A 12,500-nucleotide genomic window follows, 5' to 3' on the forward strand; every position below is an offset into this window, starting at 1 on the left:
CCCCCAATTAAATGACTAATGCGAGTGGTCGTCACAAGCTCTTCGAAGTCTTCGTTTGTTTATTAAAAAAACGGATACTAAGAAGGCATCGCTTCTCGGCTCATTGAGCTAAGATCAAGTGTAGTATCTGTTCTTCGAAGTTTGATCGCTTCGAGAAGGACCACGCGTCCTTCCCATGATCAAACGACTTTTTGTCAACCGACGTGCAGTTCAGACAATTTATTGTCCTGCTCGTCAAGAGTCGGTCCGGTATTGCAGTACCTCCGGAATCGGCTCGCCTCCCCTCTGGGGGAGTTTGTATACATTTATTCACAACCTGTAGCATGGTAAAGCCCATAGAAAAAGCCTTGGCAACCGTTGCTAATCACTCTGGCTTCAGTTCAGTACACGAATGAATCTTTCGCCTTTTACTAAAGATTTCCGTGGACAGGAGCAATTTCAATGAGTCTTAACAGACTTTTTTTCGGCTGTCGACAGTCTTCTGACATCGGCAGCTTGCATACTATTTATCATACAAAAACATGGCTCAAGAAGAATTATTTTCCGGTTTTTCTTAGCTTCCAATTATGTGACAAAGAAAATTTCATAAAGAATTTTCGTAGGTTTTTTCACAGAATATGTTATTTTCATTTTAGTTGATGTTTTTATTTCATGTTTTATTTTCTAATGTACTTATTGGGTGCTGAAAGAGCCATAAAAACCTCATAATCGAACAATTTACTAAAAAATTATTAATATTGAAAGATTTAAATTTCGAAATAACCTACCTACGGTTAATCTACACGCGTTTAGAAGCCGTAAAAAAATATTTTCGACTTTGTAATGGACCAAACAAAAAATATAGAAAAAATTATCGAAAAAAAAAATCTTTTAAAACTTACCTTACGTTAGTCCTTATGCGTTGCGAAGCTCAAAAAAAATATTTTCGACATTATAATAGAACAAACAAAGAAAATAGAAAAATTTTCCAAAAAAATAAAAAGTCGAAATTCGAAAAAAGAAGAAAAGTGGTCCTTTTCTAGGAGTTTTTTATTCCCAAAAAATGGGTTGATGTCCCCGTAACCCCTAAAAAAAGGGGGTCGAAATAACATTTTTTCATCATGCTTCAAATGGGCTGAAAAATTTTTTACGGGGTCTCTGGACCAAACAAAAACGATCTGTCGAGTCAGAATTCCGAAAATCGAAAATTCCCGAAATTTCTGTACTTAAAAGGCGGGGCGCCCACTATCGACAAAAGTGTGCCAAAACCCACAAACGTTGTGTTACGCGCGCTAAGATAAACACAAGCCTGATTGCTGAAAATGTATTCTATTTGAATAAGGTAAGTATCAACATCAAGGAAGCAATTCCTTTATTATAAACTCATACTCTGATATGCGCTAATATTGCTCGTGAATTGTTATTTAGTTTAAAAATATAATTTATATTACTTTTATTTTATTTTAATTCTATATAATAACTATTTTATATTTTTATTAAAAATTTTCTTGTTCAGTTTCTAAGCAACCACAGTTACGTTTATATGTTTAATTCTATTGTATTCTATATTTATCGATAATTTAATAAATGTTTTAAAAGACTATTCTGGTTTTCCACGCTCTCTTCAAAAATGTGAGTTCTTTTAATTCTTCCACTTAATTATTCATTTTAAAGTAAAACAACTAGTTATACATATTATTATATTATAATGTATGTGTATTAGATACTATTATTTTATAACATAAACATAGATGAGTTATTAAATTAAACGTCAAATATTTTATTACCTAAAATTAAGTTAATCGTAAAATCTGATGTAGTATGAGATATTCTTTAGAAACTAACTATAAATATTCTTGAAGTAAAACAAAACCATCTATAAATAGAACAATGAGAAATAGTAAAACAAACTAAACACAACATGTTTATTTTAACATTGTTTTTTATTTAGTTTAATCACTTAATAAACTTTACTTCTAATCATAGTATTTAATATAGAATATAGTTAACAATCTTTTAAACAAAGTCTTAAATAAAGTTACAGGGAGTAATTGTAATTAAAACACCAAAAAAAAAGGTTTTAATAAAAAAAATACTTACATCAAGTTAAAATTTTATAAGGATTAATTTTAAAATATCAAATTGATTGTAAATCAAGTGCAAATAGGTTTTTTAAACAAACCGAAGGGTTTATAAAGGCTTGTAAACGCTTTCAAACGCCTACGACCATACCACACTGAGCACACCCCATCTCGTCCGATCTGGGAAGTTAAGCAGTGTCGGGCGTGGTTAGTACTTAGATGGGTGACCGCTTGGGAATACCACGTGCCGTAGGCTTTTGCTTTTTGAATTCATCTTTTTTGTACTATTTTTCTTTCTGACCTATTTATACTTATTACTCGTTTATTTACATTTCTTTAACGCTTAAAAGAAAAGTAAATTCTAGTTATTAGCAAATAAAAACGTAAGCCAATCAGATAACGTTATTTGCTGTTTAAACCAATTAGAGCGCTAAAAAAGTGGTTTGACCAGTTTGAGATATCGAAAAAATAATGGCACCATCTTGTAGAGTACAATTTTCTGAGTTAAAATTAATACAATTAGTCTTTTATACTAAAACTTAAAAGTTTTTTTGTCCAAAAACAAATAAAAGCGTGGCTACTTGAAAAATCAAACGAAAATAAATTTTGCACTTTTGTATTGTGAGTCATAATAAGTTATTTACTGTTACCAACAGATACTAGCAAAAGCTTTTTAAAGTTTTGTATTAACTTAATGTATTTGTAATTACTTTTACTTAATAGAAACTATTGAATTACGTTTACTTAGTTTACTTTTGTATGTGTATTAAATATATAGCAATTTTGCTTGAACTTAAATAAAGATTATTAAACTATTAAAAGAAAACTATCAAAGTTTACTAACTCAAAAGCTAAATCTTAGTTATATTGTTATAAACATTTATGTTGTAATTTACTAATAACTAAATGAGTTTATTTCAAACAAAAAGAATTAAATAATGTTATGTTATGTCAAGCCTACTATATGAGGTATATAGGTATATAAGGTATACAAGCTTATGTTTGAAAGTTATAATAATTAAAATAAAAATAAATATTTAGTTGGTAAAATTTGTATTTAATATGCTTTGAAATTAGAGTTAGTATAGATGTTTTTTTTTAAATATAATAAATATAAGTATTTAGTTACTAATAATAAACTAAAATACCAATTTTGTAGTTATTACAAAAAAAAAAACTTATCTTACTTAAAGTTCACTGTAATTGAAACATTATACAAAAGCTTTATAATTATAAGCTTTGAATAATTCTATTTGAATAAATAATAGATTCATAACTATATTCATGTTTGCATATTTAAATTATAAAAAGTTAGTGTTTTGTGTATTGACTTTATGATTATTTTATTTTAGTAACTGTTAGTTTTATACTTTAATAAAAGAAATATGGTTAACAAGTAAGTTAAAAATGAAAGAAGCATAAAAAAACACACTAATTAACTGCTTATTCAATAGTTTGATTATTTAATTATTTTTCTGTTATATAGTTTAATCGTATTGTATAAAAAATACAGAGGTTTAAAGTAAGTTTGAATAAAAATAAAACAAAACATATAATATAAGCATTAGTTAAAATACATAGTTTTTTTTTCTAAAAAAATTTAATTCTTTAATAATAAGTAGTAATTTAAATAAAAAATAATACAAGTAAAGTTATACAATATATATACTATAGTTTGTCAAACTAGGCAAACACTACTAGGCAAAAAACAAACTAGGCAAAAAACCTACAAAGTAGGCCACCACTACAATCCTATGTTCCAACTGGAAATTCAATGAGATCGTTACTGTACTTGTGATGAACGTTGATAATCCCCAAGATTGTAAGTCGAAGGCCTTACCCAACCTAACCAGCGCACTGGTTTTCTTACAACTGAATTAATCAACATTTATTATTGAATATAATCATTATTGATAGATAGAGGAATGTTGACAATCAACAACAGATTGTAGGTCAAAGGCATTACTCGACCCAAGTACCCACAACCTAGATTGAACAACATTTATTAGATAGATTTGTTTAATGATAGATAGAGGAATATTGTCAATCCACAACAGATTGTAAGTCAAAGGCATTACTCGACCCAAGTACCCACAACCTAGATTGAACAACATTTGTTAGATAGATTAGTTAGATAGATAAATAGTACAGTATAATCTCAAAGAATTTGAAGCCCGAACATTGAACGATAGTGGTGTTTCGTGACGACTAGCGGGATTCGATCTTACAACCTTCTGCTTATGAGTCAGCTGATAAGACCACTGACCCACCGCGCCACGACAAAGATAAAGAAATATTTTGCTATATAAATAGGTTGATTTTTATAATTTTGTTATACAGTGTCAATTACAGTGAACTTCAAGTAAGATATACAACAGTATATATATTTCCGAGTCTGACTTTGAGTACTTTTTATATATTATTAACAAGATTTTTTAGGAGTAATATCTGTTTAGTTCTTTAATATATCTTTAAAATAATAATATTTTTTAAGGTGTTTAAAACTTTTAGAAGCTGTATGTAATGTCTTTTAGTTTAATAGTTCTTTTAAATTAGTAAAAAAAATAAACATGGTTGAGTTATCAAATTAAACAAAATAGAACGTCAAGTATTTAATTACTAAAATTAATTTAATTAAAAAAAAATCTCAGGTAATCTAAAATGTCAGGAATTATTTAAAAATAAATAAATTTAAAACTTATTATATTGAAAAGATTGATGAATAATACTCTTGAATGTATGCAATGTTTGTATTTGTAATGCAATAACATAAATGGATAGATCAATGACAAATTGTAAACATATTGTATTATTTTATTTTACGATTTTATTTTATTTATTTAATAATTCAATAAACTTTACTTCTACTTTTCCTGGTCTTAGGTAATTTATAGATAACAATTATTTAAACAAACACTTTTGTACAGTTACAATACAGTTTTAGTACAGTTTGGGAGTAACTGTTGATTAAAAAAACAAAAAAAAAGTTAATTCAGGTTAAAATTTTATAAGGAATAATTTTAAAATATCAAATTGATTGTAAATCAAGTGCAAATAGGTTTTTTAAATAAACCGAAGGGTTTATAAAGGCTTGTAAACGCCTTCAAACGCCTACGACCATACCACACTGAGTACACCCCATCTCGTCCGATCTGGGAAGTTAAGCAGTGTCGGGCGTGGTTAGTACTTAGATGGGTGACCGCTTGGGAATACCACGTGCCGTAGGCCTTTGCTTTTTGAATTCATCTTTTTTGTACTATTTTTCTTTCTGACCTATTTATACTTATTACTCGTTTATTTACATTTCTTTAACGCTTAAAAGAAAAGAAAATTCTAGTTATTAGCAAACAAAAACCTTAGCCAATCAGATAACGTTATTTGCTGTTTGCTTATTTGCTGTTTAAACCAATTAGAGCGCTAAAAAAGTGGTTTGACCAGTTTGAGATATCGAAAAAATAATGGCACCATCTTGTAGAGTACAATTTTCTGAGTTAAAATTAATACAACTAGTCTTTTATACTAAAACTTTAAAGTCTTTTTGTCCAAAAACAAATAAAAGCGTGGCTACTTGAAAAATCAAACGAAAATAAATTTTGCACTTTTGTATTGTGAGTCATAATAAGTTATTTACTGTTACCAACAGATACTAGCAAAAGCTTTTTAAAGTTTTGTATTAACTTAATGTATTTGTACTTAGTTTAAATTAATAGAGTTTATTTGGTTTACTTTATTATGTGTATTGAATGTGCTAGTATCTAAAAATAAATACAACTAAAACAAAACAAACAAGGAGAGTACTTGAATAGAACCAACACAATTTACAGACCAGTTGTGTACTAAATTTAAAGAAATTCTGAATAGTGAATATGCAATTATTATTATAAGTTCAAAGTTCACTTTAATTTAAATTAATGTATTTTGTAAATTGGTTTTATTTAATACGATAGTAGTGAATTACTTTATTTAATTTACTTTAGTATGTGTTGTATAACTTTATTTAAACCAGAAGCAAAACGGGATTATACTTTCAATAAACTACACAATTTACAGACCAGTTGTGTACTAAATAAAAAGCTATTGTGAATGGTGAATATGCAATTATTATTATAAGTTTATAAGTTCACAGTTTACAAAAGCTTTAGAATTTAGTTACTATTTTGTTCATATTTGCATATCTAATTTATGAAAAGTTAGTGTTATGTGTATTGGCTTTTTAATTTCTTTATTTGTAGAACTGTTAGTTTTATATTCTAAAGAAACATTTTTAAATAAATATGTTTAACAAGTAACTTAAAAATGGAAGAAATATATTGTATATATTGAACTATTTATATTTATTCTAGCTATTTGCTTAGTGTATTTATTAATGTGATTATTTTATTTTGTTGTTTGTCTTATAGTTTAATCGTATTGTGTTGAAATATATATATAACAAATACAGAGGTTTAAAGTAAGTTTAAATGAAAATAAAATAAGACATATAGTTGAAATATAAGTTTAAAAAAATAGTTTTTTTTTTTTTTTTTTTCTTTGTTTGTTTGATTGTTTGTTTATTATATAATCGCGACGTGTCATTTTATTACTTTTAAGCATACTAAATATAATAATAGGTATAGTTATAGGAAAAATTCAATTAGTTTCTAATGTAATAAAAAAGTTTATTTCCACAAATAAATAAATACCTGAAAAATCAAATGAAAAATAAATTTCGCACTCCTGTATTGTGAGTCATAATAGGTTATTTACTGTTACCAACAGATACTAGCGAAGGCTTTTTAAAGTTCTATGTTAATTCAATGTATTTGTACTTAGTTTTATTAAAATGACAGTATTGATGGTTACGTTTATTAAGTATGTTTATTTAACGTTATGTAACTCAAGTAAAACCAGAAGCAAATAAGGAGACTACTTTCAATAAACTACACAATTTACATACCAATTGTATACTAAACTTAAAGCTATTCTATTTTATTCTTGATAGTTATTTTAAAGTTATTAAATTATACAAATGTATTTTGTAAAGTAGTTTTATAAAGTTACTATAGTTTATTTAACTTACTATAGTATGTGTTATATAATTTTAATTAAACCAGAAGCAAAAAGGGAGACTACTTTAAATAAACTACACCATTTATTGTTATATATAACTCTAATAAAACCAGAAGCAAAAAGGGAGACTACTTTAAATGAACTACACAAATTAAAAATATATTATTATTTATAAATCAATCGTGTTGTGTTTCAAAATACATTTTTCAAATAATGTTTTACAAGTATTTATCAGTTATTTAGTTTTCTTTTTATAGTTTAGCCGTATTGTTTTATTTATTTGTTATTATTTTTATTTAATTGTTTGCTTATTATATTTATCGCCATGTGCTTAAAAAATAAAACAACTATAAAGGTTAAAAAAGTAAGTTTAAATAAAAATAAAATGAAACATACAAAATAAGCTTATGATTTTTTATTATTATTATTATTATTATTATTATTTTTATTTTATTGTTTGTTTATTATATCTATCGCCATGTGCTTAAAAAATAAAACAACTATAAAGGTTAAAAAAGTAAGTTTAAATAAAAATAAAATGAAACATACAAAATAAGCTTATGATTTTTTATTATTATTATTATTATTATTATTATTTTTATTTCATTGTTTGTTTATTATATCTATCGCGATGTGCTTAAAAAATAAAACAACTATAAAGGTTTAAAAAGTAAGTTTAAATAAAGATAAAATGAAACATATAAAATAAGCTTATGTTTGATTTTTTTATTTTACTTTTATTAAATTGTTTGCTTATTATATTTATCGCGATGTGCTTAAAAGAATAGAACAAATACAAAGGTTTAAATTGTAAGTTTTAAATAAAATAAAATGAAACATACAAAATAAGCTTATGATTTTTTATTATTATTATTATTATTATTATTATTATTTTTATTTCATTGTTTGTTTATTATATCTATCGCGATGTGCTTAAAAAATAAAACAACTATAAAGGTTTAAAAAGTAAGTTTAAATAAAGATAAAATGTAACATATAAAATAAGCTTATGTTTGATTTTTTTATTTTATTTTCATTTAATTGTTTGTTTATTATATTTATCGCAATCTGCTTAAAAAAATAAAACGAGTATTAAGGTTTGAAAAGTAAGTTTAAATAAAAATAAAATAAAAATATAAAATAAGCTTATGTTTTTTTTTTTTTTTTTTTTATTATTATTATTTTTATTCAATTTTTTGTTTATTATATTTATCGCAATGTGCTTAAAACGATAAAACAAATATAAAGATTTAAAAAGTACGCTTAAATAAAAAATAATACAAATAAAGTTTATTTATAATAAATATATATATATTTAAAACATTAAAAAAAGTAGTTTATACATATTTTTTTTTATTTATTTCTTTTAAACATATTAAATAAAGTATAAAAAAGTATTAAAACATTTAAACGTAGCATAAATAAGCTTAAAACATTAAAATAATCGAAAAGAAACAAAGAAATTGAAAAAAATCGGAAAAAATCGGCAAAAAAAGTTCAACAGCAACATTTGAGCATCATACACGTATGCATTACTTTACACTAGTGAGAGAGACGTGTTTGTGCGTTCGGTCGACTTGACGAGAAAGCGGGCTTAAAGCATTACTGTTTAGCACCCGAGGCGCGGCTATTGCAGCGGCGGCGAACGTGCTATGTAAACGCATTGGAGCAGCGTATGAAAAACTACAAGCGTCCAGCGGCGGTAGGCTTATAGCTTTGCGAAGTCGTCGAGACGAGTAGCCGACGCAGGCAGGCACGGCTCGAGGCGGGTAACTGCAGCAGACAGATGGCGTGTTGCTGCTGACGAGTTAACCGGCAGAAGGCAAACGGTTGGTCGGGAGAAAGAACAGTCAGTTGTATAGCTGCATGCTGCAGTCGACGCGGGCTGGCGCTTTAAACAGCAAAAGGCCGGCGCCGACTTTCAGTAACGTTCGCAAGGCTTTTAAGCCGAGTGATAGAAAAGGTCTGTATTTATACAGTAAAAACGCTCAGTCGAGCAACGGGTTTAAACGCCCTCGGATAGTTATCTGGTTGATCCTGCCAGTAGTCATATGCTTGTCTCAAAGATTAAGCCATGCAAGTGTAAGTACGAGCTCACGTACAGTGAAACTGCGAATGGCTCATTAAATCAGTTATGGTTCATTTGATTGTACGCTTTTACATGGATAACTGTGGCAATTCTAGAGCTAATACATGCGTAAAGCGCCGAACTGACGTGAGGCGCGCATTTATCAGACCAAAACTAACCGGCTTTCGGGTCGTTACAATGGTGACTCTGGATAAGCTTGCGGATCGCACGGCCTAGTGCTGGCGACATCTCATTAAAGCAACTGCCCTATCAACTATCGTCGGTACGGTATCGGCCTACCGAGGTTGTAACGGGTGACGGAGAATCAGGGTTCGATTCCGGAGAGGGAGCCTGAGAAACGGCTACCACATCCAAGGAAGGCAGCAGGCGCGCAAATTACCCATTCCCGGCTCGGGGAGGTAGTGACGAAAAATAACAATGCAGACCTCGTACGAGGTCCTGCAATTGGAATGAGTACACTTTAAACTTTTTAACGAGTATCCATTGGAGGGCAAGTCTGGTGCCAGCAGCCGCGGTAATTCCAGCTCCAAAAGTGTATATTTAAGTTGTTGCGGTTGAAAAGCTCGTAGTTGGATATAGGGACGGCGAGGTTGGTCGGTCGAAAGGCTAGCACTGGCCTTGTTGTTCTTGTTGGTCGGTGCCTTCGCGGTGCTCTTAACTGAGTGTTGCGGTGGTCCGGCAAGTTTACCTTGAAAAAATTAGAGTGTTCAAAGCAGGCTTTACGCTTGTATAATGTTGCATGGAATAATGGAATAGGACCTCGGTTCTATTTTGTTGGTTTTCGGAGCACGAGGTAATGATTAATAGGAACGGACGGGGGCATCCGTACTGTGCCGTTAGAGGTGAAATTCTTGGATCGGCGCAAGACGAACGACTGCGAAAGCATTTGCCAAGAATGTTTTCTTTAATCAAGAGCGAAAGTCAGAGGTTCGAAGACGATCAGATACCGTCCTAGTTCTGACCTTAAACGATGCCGACTAGCGATCGGGCAGTGTCGAACTTAAGAACTGTCCGGCAGCTTCCGGGAAACCAAAGTCTTTGGGTTCCGGGGGAAGTATGGTTGCAAAGCTGAAACTTAAAGGAATTGACGGAAGGGCACCACCAGGAGTGGAGCCTGCGGCTTAATTTGACTCAACACGGGAAATCTCACCCGGCCCGGACACAGCGAGGATTGACAGATTGAGAGCTCTTTCTTGATTCTGTGGGTGGTGGTGCATGGCCGTTCTTAGTTGGTGGAGCGATTTGTCTGGTTAATTCCGATAACGAACGAGACTCTTACTTGCTAAATAGCTGCTCGACCCATTGGGTCGGAGACAACTTCTTAGAGGGACTAGTGGCGTTTAGCCACACGAGATTGAGCAATAACAGGTCTGTGATGCCCTTAGATGTTCGGGGCCGCACGCGCGCTACACTGACCGGATCATCGTGTGTTCCCTAGGCCGAAAGGTCCGGGTAATCCGTTGAACCCCGGTCGTGCTAGGGATAGGGACTTGCAATTGTTTCCCTTGAACGAGGAATTCCCAGTAAGCGCGAGTCATTAGCTTGCGTTGATTACGTCCCTGCCCTTTGTACACACCGCCCGTCGCTACTACCGATTGAATGGTTTAGTGAGGTCCTCCGATTGAGCCTGGTACGTGCGGCAACGCACTCGCCGGTGTTCGAAAAGACGATCGAACTTGATCATTTAGAGGAAGTAAAAGTCGTAACAAGGTTTCCGTAGGTGAACCTGCGGAAGGATCATTAACGAATCGAAATTTGATTTCAAGCGACGTCTCTTCTTCGAAGGGACCGAGCCCTGTAACTGTTATAGTTCGGTCGCGTTGCTTTCTGACAGCGGGAGTAATAATTCAGCACGCAAGTGCTGGCGCGGCCGCTTCTTTTTGAACACGATTTTTTGGTTGCATTGAGATTGATTAACACGAGAGATCTCTTAGCGGTGGATCACTCGGCTCGAGCGTCGATGAAGGACGGAGCTAGCTCCGAGAAGTAATGTGAATTGCAGGACACATTGAGCATCGATATTCTGAACGCGTATTGCGGCCTCGGGTAATCCTGGGGCCACGTCCGTCTCAGGGTCTTTAACACACCGATCCTTTCATTAGTTTGAAAGTGCCTGCGACTCGTTTCTTAATTAAGGAGCGTGTCGTCAAAGACAGCTGGTCTGGCGATTTCACAGCTGAAGCGTGAGCAGCCTGCTGGCCTCGGGTGAGGTAGCAACGACGGTAGGTGCTCGAGAATAAGTTAAGGACTTCAAAAGGCCGACGTACAAAGCGCATGTACTTTTGTAGTACATCACTTTTGACCTGAGATCGGGCGGGACGACCCGCTGAACTTAAGCATATCACTAAGCGGAGGAAAAGAAACTAACAAGGATTCCCCTAGTAACGGCGAGTGAAGCGGGATAAGCCCAGCGCTAAATCCGAGCCTTTTTGGAGGGCGAGGAAATGTAGCGTATGGAATTCAGCATGCGGCGAACCAACGACTGCCCACGTTCTTCTGATCGAGGCCTTTTCCCAGAGCGGGTGTTAGGCCCTTGGCGGCGGTCGTAATTCGTCCTAGCGGTTTTCCCGGAGTCGGGTTGTTTGGAAATGCAGCCCTAAGCGGGTGGTAAACTCCATCTAAGGCTAAATACTGGCTCGAGACCGATAGCGAACAAGTACCGTGAGGGAAAGTTGAAAAGCACTTTGAAGAGAGAGTTAAAGAGTACGTGAAACCGCTTGGAGGCAAACGGAGGCGCCCATCGAGTCGCCGGACGTTTTCAGGCGCTGCGAGAGCTGTCCTACTGTTTGAGTGATCTTCGGAGACTCTTACGGTTGCGCTGGCGTCGCGGCGCTGCACTAGCGTTCGGCGAGGGCCGCGACCGGTTGCTGGGCTGACTTTGGTCGTTCGCAAGGTAGCTCTTCTTCGGAAGAGTGTTATAGGCGTTCGATTAGCTTCGGCTCGGCGACCGAGGAGAGATTCCGCGTCGGTCTTCGGACAGGCTGCGTGTTGATCGCTGGAATACGGCTTTGGAAACTGCTCGCAGTCTCTAGAGTTTGTACAAGGCCTTCTTCGCGTTAGCGCTCAGACGCCAGGGGTCTGCGGCTTAAGCTGGCCACGTCTCCGACCCGTCTTGAAACACGGACCAAGGAGTCTAACACGCGCGCGAGGTGTTGGGCAGTACGAAACCCGAAAGCACAGTGAAGGCAAACGAGGCGAGATCCTTTCATTAGGCGCATCGCCGGCCGATCCCATAGGCCGCGTCCTAGGGGTCGAGCAAGAGCGTGCTTGTTGGGACCCGAAAGATGGTGAACTATGCCTGA

The 12,500-nt window shown here is 33.3% G+C and overlaps 7 non-coding genes across 7 annotated transcripts in view; all 7 read left to right on the forward strand.

Moving 5' to 3' along the window:
* Positions 1-87: 87 nt before the first annotated feature.
* Positions 88-283, forward strand: LOC145848638 (U2 spliceosomal RNA). Its single transcript, XR_014372079.1, has one exon. It is a non-coding gene; the product is annotated as a U2 spliceosomal RNA (small nuclear RNA).
* An 81-nt stretch (positions 284-364) lies between these two features.
* On the forward strand, positions 365-479 carry LOC145848641 (U5 spliceosomal RNA). The gene has a single exon (XR_014372081.1). It is a non-coding gene; the product is annotated as a U5 spliceosomal RNA (small nuclear RNA).
* Positions 480-2,197: 1,718 nt separating this feature from the next.
* On the forward strand, positions 2,198-2,316 carry LOC145848647 (5S ribosomal RNA). Its single transcript, XR_014372087.1, has one exon. It is a non-coding gene; the product is annotated as a 5S ribosomal RNA (ribosomal RNA).
* A 2,853-nt stretch (positions 2,317-5,169) lies between these two features.
* LOC145848636 (5S ribosomal RNA) lies at positions 5,170-5,288 on the forward strand. The gene has a single exon (XR_014372077.1). It is a non-coding gene; the product is annotated as a 5S ribosomal RNA (ribosomal RNA).
* A 3,845-nt stretch (positions 5,289-9,133) lies between these two features.
* Positions 9,134-10,941, forward strand: LOC145848643 (small subunit ribosomal RNA). Its single transcript, XR_014372083.1, has one exon. It is a non-coding gene; the product is annotated as a small subunit ribosomal RNA (ribosomal RNA).
* A 182-nt stretch (positions 10,942-11,123) lies between these two features.
* LOC145848649 (5.8S ribosomal RNA) lies at positions 11,124-11,276 on the forward strand. The gene has a single exon (XR_014372089.1). It is a non-coding gene; the product is annotated as a 5.8S ribosomal RNA (ribosomal RNA).
* Positions 11,277-11,497: 221 nt separating this feature from the next.
* Positions 11,498-12,500, forward strand: part of LOC145848645 (large subunit ribosomal RNA) — a 3,631-nt gene continuing 2,628 nt past the window's right edge. The window contains exon 1 of the ribosomal RNA XR_014372085.1: positions 11,498-12,500. This exon is cut by the window's right edge and continues 2,628 nt beyond it. This is a non-coding gene — a ribosomal RNA (large subunit ribosomal RNA).

The sequence above is a fragment of the Thalia democratica genome, unplaced genomic scaffold, assembly GCF_965202585.1.
Source record: "Thalia democratica unplaced genomic scaffold, ktThaDemo2.hap1.1 HAP1_SCAFFOLD_1588, whole genome shotgun sequence".
Taxonomy (NCBI): domain Eukaryota; kingdom Metazoa; phylum Chordata; class Thaliacea; order Salpida; family Salpidae; genus Thalia; species Thalia democratica.